The 7,430-nt window shown below is 33.4% G+C and overlaps 2 long non-coding RNA genes across 2 annotated transcripts; both read left to right on the top strand.

Moving 5' to 3' along the window:
• Positions 1,090–2,502, top strand: LOC110271050. Its single transcript, XR_002361065.1, has 3 exons — positions 1,090–1,707; positions 1,811–1,901; positions 2,066–2,502. It is a non-coding gene; the product is annotated as an uncharacterized LOC110271050 (long non-coding RNA).
• LOC110271049 lies at positions 2,983–3,587 on the top strand. Its single transcript, XR_002361064.1, has 2 exons — positions 2,983–3,159; positions 3,246–3,587. It is a non-coding gene; the product is annotated as an uncharacterized LOC110271049 (long non-coding RNA).

Here is a 7,430-nt window from a genome sequence, read left to right as displayed (position 1 = left end):
TGATTTACATAAGTATTTCTATCCCTATTTTATTAGTTATTATTCGAAAACATCATTATCAATTTATATCTGCCTAATTGAGATTTGCAAGGTGACCATAGCTTGCTTCATACCAACAATCTCCGTGGGATTCGACCCTTACTCATGTAAGGTATTACTTGGACGACCCAGTGCACTTGCTGGTTAGTTGTATCGAAGTTGTGAACCATGGTATTGGCACCATGTTCTTGGCGCCATTGCCAGGGAAAGAAAGAGCCATGAATTTTACATCATTAAAGTGTAATCACGATTACGCGTACCAAGTTGCTCACGTTGCCAGGGATTGTTCGAGCCTGGACATCACAATTTCGTGCACCAGTGACCATAGAGGCTATGGTCACGGTGAAAAAACGTGGCCTAAAGTGTCAGAATTTGAAAATTAAAACCGTGACCATGGGTAAAAAAACCGTGACCATAGACCTATGGCCATGAGAGAATAGGCCACGATAAAAAACCGTGACCATAGGTCCAAAACCGTGACCATAGATCTATGGTCACGGTTTTTTACCGTGACCATAGGCCTTTTTTTTTTGTAGTAAGCTAATGTGTGCTAACTTAACTACCCTAACCAACTTCTCTAACATGCTGAAAAAGCTGTTAAGCTTTTCAGTTATGGAGTTGGATTTCGAATCCAGAATAATCTATAATCAAAGCAAGCCTTTAATTGTTTATTTATTTAATTTGAATCTTTTGTTTTTGTTTGTTTCAGGTTGCAGCGTCTTTGAAGACAGATGTGGATGGATAGATTCTTAACTATCCCAATCTTTCATCCAAGTTGTTGTGTCTCCTTCACAATATTACTTTGCATGTATGGAAATTTTCATTTTTGGTTTGGTTCTTGTATTAGTTTTGAGCCGAAGATCAATATGGAAGGTCTGGAATTCTCTCATTTTGATTGTGTGTTCATTTTTGGGGATTTTTTTGGCAGGCTGACCTAGAAACCGATGAAGTTTATGCTCAGATAACACTTCAACTTGTGCCTTCTGCAAGTATCATTTTGGAATGTCTCAGATGCTTTATAATTCTATAACACTATGATATGCCAAACATCAATTTGTATGATACGAAGTTTTCTATTAATTTGGAGTCTGATTATAGAGAGAAAAGGCATGAACCAATGGGAATTGAGTTTTTTAACCGAGGGAGATAATTTCTTGGAAAATGGTGAAAAATGCAGTTTGGCTTTGAACTGGGAGAGTTTCACACATTTAATGTGGACTATGTGTCAAACATGGTAGATATGTGTTGGAAACCAAAGGAGAAAGACCTTAAAAACTTGAAACATAAATATACATGTTTCAAATTTTATTTTATTTTTTTGAAAACCTCACTAATTTTTGACATGATCCATGCAGTATGATAAGGAAGCTTTATTAAGATTAGATCTTGCTCTCAAGTCAAACAAGGCACAACCTGAGTTTTTCTGCAAACAGCTGACAGCTAGTGATACAAGCGCACATGGAGGTTTCTCTGTGCCTCGCCGAGTAGCAGAGAAAATATTCCCTCCTCTTCTAAGCGTAATTACTATTTCAGGTAGTTGAATAAAATTTTCAGGCTTTGATCTTTTACATGTTTTCATGTAGGATTATTCTATTCAACCTCCTGTACAAGAACTTGTGGCTAGGGATTTGCATGATAATGTTTTGACTTTTTGTCATATATATCGAGGTATGCATAATGTGCAGTCCTGTATATAATCTGAAACAGCAAAATTATTGAAAACTTGCTGAAGATATTTTTATTTATTCATTATGGTCCTCACCTTAACCAGGGCAACCAAAGCACCACTTGCTTACAACTGGATGGAGTCTATTTGTCAGTGGAAAGAGGCTCTTTGCTGGAGACTCTGTTTTATTTATACAGTGAGGGTAATAAATTGATCATTTTTGTGCTGTTTGGTGCTTGAGTGAAAGTTTTCAAAACTGTCTTGAAATATATTGAAAATCAATGTTTCAAAGCTTCAACTCACTTCAGCAAATGACTTGCATTTTGACTATCTTTCCTGCTCTTTAAAATGTTCCAACAGAGATGAAAAATAGCAGCTTCTTTTTGGCATCAGGAGAGCTAACAGGCAACCAGCCAACATATCATCCTCGGTATTGTCAAGTGATAGTATGCATATTGGGATTCTTGCGGCAGCTGCTCATGCTGCTGCAAATAATAGTCCCTTTACTATCTTTTACAATCCTAGCTAGGTGAGTATCTTTACTTTTCTTTATGCTAATTTATCAGTTCGTGTATGTTTGTTCAATTACAGAGGCATGGATCAACTAATTGTTTAATGAACTCCTGTTCTCAATTATAAAGTCTTGAACTCAAAATCTTTCTTTCGTTTGTTGGGCTAGTCCTTCTGAGTTTGTTATTCCTTTAGCCAAGTACTACAAGGTAGTGTTTCTATTCTCCTTTTCAGAGTTTGTGAGATGGAAAAATTCACAATGGCGTATTTGCAGGTATAATTTCTATTCTCCTTTTCTAATTCAACATTGTAAATTTTTTCAATCTATCAATTGATGGACCTACACAAGTTGTAAACAGTGTTTACCGACTCACATATGATTGGTCAGGTTGGTTGGGATGAGTCAACTACTGGGGATTGGGTTTTTTAACTGAGGACCTAATTCTTTAGAAAATGGTGTTAGAATTTAATTGGGCACTCAAAGATAGTAACTGTGTTAGAATTCTTTGATATAAAATATGTTCATTATAAGGTGTAATTAATAGTGTAAGTAAGGAGTGGAAAAATTAAATAATTTTATAGAAATAGAAAAAGTGAAATAAAGAGGGAAAGAATGAGGAAGAAAGTGAGTCACATGGGGTCGAGTAGCGTTGAAGACTTGAATGAAAATTTGTACAAAATTTTTTTAAGCTTTTTATTTATTATGTGCTTGACATTTTTATGTTTAATTATTCTATATTCATTTGGATATGATAACTATGCATGTTATCTGAAAATTTGCACAAAATAATGCAAATAATTCCTATTTATTTTGTTCTTCATACTTTTAAAAACTAATTGAATGAAGAATTTTCTGCTGGATCTTTATTTCAAGGTGAACTTGAGTTGCCATTTCTAGCACTTCTCTTGGTCATCCTTTCCCCTTATGAGGTCATGAGAATTAGGTAAGCAAATCCATCCTTTTGGGTTTTGATTTATCAAGCCATGGCCTCTTCTTCATAAAACGATTCAATGTTACTGTCTTTGTTAGAGACACAAAAGAAGGTGCTATCATTTCATTATTGATTGCAGTGTATTTGGCTTACCAGCATTTCTCAAGAACAAGTTTACAGAAATCACTTGATCAAGGTTCAATTGTTATCACCATAGCTGTTGTTTGTATCATTATTGCATCTTTGTTGCTTCTGATCTGAGTTGCTTTAGAATGATGTATACTCATAATATGTTGTACATAATAATTCCTGGTAGTGGTGATCATTCTGTAATATATCATATCTGGATTCTGTAATTTTTCCACTGATTATTGCTGATTCAAATAAAGAGGTTAGCTTTGTTTTGTGATAGAAATTGGCATTTAGAGAATGATTTTATATATAGAGTTATGTCTTATATTGAGGAATTGTGTTATAAAAGATTTAGTTTTTAAATTTTGATATTAAAAAATAAATTTTTAATTTGAGAATATGTAAATTAGATGAGATTAATGAATGATTTAAAATTAAAAATAAATAAATAATTACAGAATTTGTGGAGGTTTAAAAATCTCACAAAATAGTTAATTTTTGTTAAATTAAAAAATTAATTTGTGGGAGTTTTAAATTGCCACAAAAGTGATTTAAAACCGTCACAAAAGTCCAATATAAAACTCCTACTAAACACACACAAAACCCCCACTGAATAAATTGTGGAGGTTTTTAAAAATTCCACAAAAAACCTCGTGGCACCTCAAATTTTGGGGGTTTTAGAAACCTCTACAAACCATTTGGTAGGGGTTATAAACCTCCACAAATAAGAAAAAAACTATCACAAATAAACAAAAACCTTCTAGTGACTTAACCAATCGATTGGTGGAATAAATTTCTTAAATGAGAAATCGGAATTTATGAAAGCCAATTGATTAGGAAAACTAAAATCAGAATTTTGATTTTGTAATCATATACAATCTATTGTAAGCTTATACCAATCAATTAGATCACTGCAAGAAATGCACTGTAAATCGTCAGATATATTGTCAAATTTTGTCACGGCCTTTACTGGCAGTTTTACCATCAAATTTTGCGATGGTTCACATGGTAGTCATTGAACTATTAAATTTACCTTCGAATTGAACAATCCATTCGAAAATCTGATGGTAGTAGATAGAGCAAACTCAAATTAATATGTCGCGCTTTTACCGTCGGGTTTTGCATTGAAAAAAATTGACGGTAATTAAATTTTCAAAATGTGTCATTTTTGTAAATGAAACCAACATTACTGTCGAATTTTTCTGACGAAAAAATGGCAGTCGTTGAACTATTAAATTTACCTTCGAATTGAATAATCAGTTTGAAAATCCGATAGATGGTAATAAATTCAAATTAACATGTCGCACTTTTTATCTTCATATTTGTGTAAGAGAAATCTGACAGTAATTCAATTTTCAAAACGCATCATTAGTAAATGAAACCAACATTACCGTCGAATTTTTTCGACAAAAATTCCGACGGTAAAGTTGGCCTAAATTTGCACCCCTACCTCATTTTTGCATTATCATTCTTTCTGCTATCTTCTCTATCTCTCTTTTCTCTCATCACTGTCCTCGCCATTGTTGCCGCCACCACCAACATTGCCTCCTTCTTTGCCGTCATGGGTGTTGCACAAGAAAACATCGTGTTCAAGCTCTTTTTGCCGCTGCTTACACCACCGCGAAGGCTCGCCGCTGTCACCACGCCATGCTTTCGTCGTTGTCCCCTCACCTTCCATTCTCAGGGTAAGCTTCTGCCACCATGTTTATTATTTTTTTTTCAAAACCCTAACATCCCATCATCCTTCACCTCTTCCCTATGAAAATGGCTTTGTAGCATTTGCAACCCGCGGTCACCGTCTCTTCCACCACCAAGTTAGTTTAATTTGTTAATTTAATTTGTTATTTGTTAGTTTAATTTATGCATTTGGTTAACATGTTAGTGTAGGTTAGATTAATTTTGTTAGATTAGGTTAAATTTTGATATAGGATATTAATATATTAATTTATTTAGATTAGGTTAATTTTGTATAGGGTTTGTGGTTTAAATTAGTGTTTAGTTAGGGTTTATTTAGGTTTATAGTAATTTAAAGTAATTAGTATTTAGTTTAATTTGTTATTTGTTAGTTTAATTTGTACATTAGGTTAATATGTTAGTGTAATATAGATAATTAAATTAGTATAGTATAATTAGAGTTTAATTATTTTTATCAAGGTTTGGTATAGGATTTTAATATATTAATTTTGTTAGATTAGGTTAATTTTTTATAAGGTTTATGGTTTAAATTAGTTTAGAGTAATTAGGGTTTAATTAGGGTTGATTCATGGTTTATTCGTAATATAGTTTAGAGTGATTAGTGTTTAGTTAGGGTTTATTTAAGGTTTAGAGTAATTAGAGTTTAGTTAGAGTTTTTTACAATGTAACTAAATTTGTTCATTAACTTTTAACTTTTACTAACTTTATTTCTATTTTAGGATTTTCTTTCTTGTTTATTAGCTTTATTGTAGATTGTTCGTGTTGCTTATATACGTGGTTTGTTCGTGCAGTACCAAGGTTGCTTTTCTCTTTCTAAACATGTTAAATTATTTAAGTTTTATACCAGACTTACTTTTTCTAGGATAGAGTTTTAGGACTGAAGTAGGAGAAGGTTGCCTACTGGCGCCTTCTTGAAATCCCTGGTTCTTGGAAAAATGCAGAGTAATAAGGGGATGCACACTAGAATGGCTAGGATTTCATGTTTACTTGAATGTTTATTTGTTTTAATATATGTTTGTAATTGTTTAAATTGTGAAAACTGAGAAAAATTTTTGGTAGAGATCTTTGAATTAAGGGGAAGCTTGTGGAAATTTTGTTAAAATTGCTTAAAGACATGTTTGGTTTATAAAAGTTAAAAATTACATTTGGTAGAGGTCGCCAATTATAGTCGAAACTCTGCCAAAATTTCTAAAAATTTTAATAATTAAGTTGTGTTTTTGGTTGATTTCTAGATTTCCAAATCATCGTTTGTAGATGTACGATAGGGATAACGGCCAACCGGGGGTGAGGAGGGATAAAACATGAATTCTTTGAGGGGTTTGATCAGTTTTGTTGTGTATGTGTTCAAAATATAATCTTATAGGTCTTAAGGAGTATCTAGGTGTTCATGTTATAACTTTCACTTTTATTGTAATGGGTTCAAATATGGGTATTGGGTGTGGACTAAACACTAAGAGGTTTATAAGCAAGGAATCAATCGGTTTGCACCTATTATCAATAGGGCTGAGAGTCGGTAAAAGAGGGTAACTTGAATAGAGAAACAAATATGGAAGACGTGAATTAGGAGGGTAACCAGGAAAGATACAATGAGATGGTCTTTAATGAAGTTGGGGTTCAAACTAGGAAAGTATCGAGGAAAAACTTAATCCGGATGTAGCTAGATTTTATTATCTGTTAGACTCTGCCGCACAACCACTGTTTGAAGGTTGTGTTTACTCTAAGTTGTTTGTCTATGTCCGAATGATGACTATTAAGTTCAAGTCAAATCACTCCCAAGAATACGTGGGCCAGTCCAATTTAGATTGATGTATCCTTTGAAAGATTAATAAGCTCATTCAAGTGAACTGTGAAAAACAGAGCTCGTGTCGAGAGATCCATATGTGAGTCATTTCCATCCAAATAGACTTTCGCATTTTGTTCCTTCTATTTTGACCTACATGTTAAAACCCGGAGAACTAAAATTGGTAAGAATGATGATAGGGGAAAATCCCTGTCGAGTGGACTAAAATATCCAATCTTTGTTAAGAAAGAAAATGCACTGGGCACGAAAAGTGAACAATGGTTAGACCAAAAAATACAATGCATGTGGCAGCAGATGCCTACTATGAGCAAATGCACGTGCGGGGCAACAGTGCTGGAGACGGCTCCTCCTCATCTGCACTTGCACCAGCACAACACCAATACCCACAATACCACCGCATCAGGACTGGTAACGAGACTATCAGGAAGATGACCATGATGACAATTATGATGACCTGTAGGCTTTAGAATTTTCTTTTGTATAGTTTGACATTACCATCCTTTATTTTATTGATGAGATTACTATATTCTATTTTTAGCGATTGTTATTTCAGATTATATTATAGATTTTTTTATCTTAATGAAAGATATTTAGTTTTCATTAAGTTTTAATTTGAATGTTAGTTATCATAATATTATTTATTTTTTATCAGGTT

The sequence above is a fragment of the Arachis ipaensis genome, chromosome B04, assembly GCF_000816755.2.
Source record: "Arachis ipaensis cultivar K30076 chromosome B04, Araip1.1, whole genome shotgun sequence".
Lineage (NCBI taxonomy): Eukaryota > Viridiplantae > Streptophyta > Magnoliopsida > Fabales > Fabaceae > Arachis > Arachis ipaensis.
Note: the sequence above shows the minus strand (reverse complement) of the source record. Positions and strands in the feature narration are given on the sequence as shown.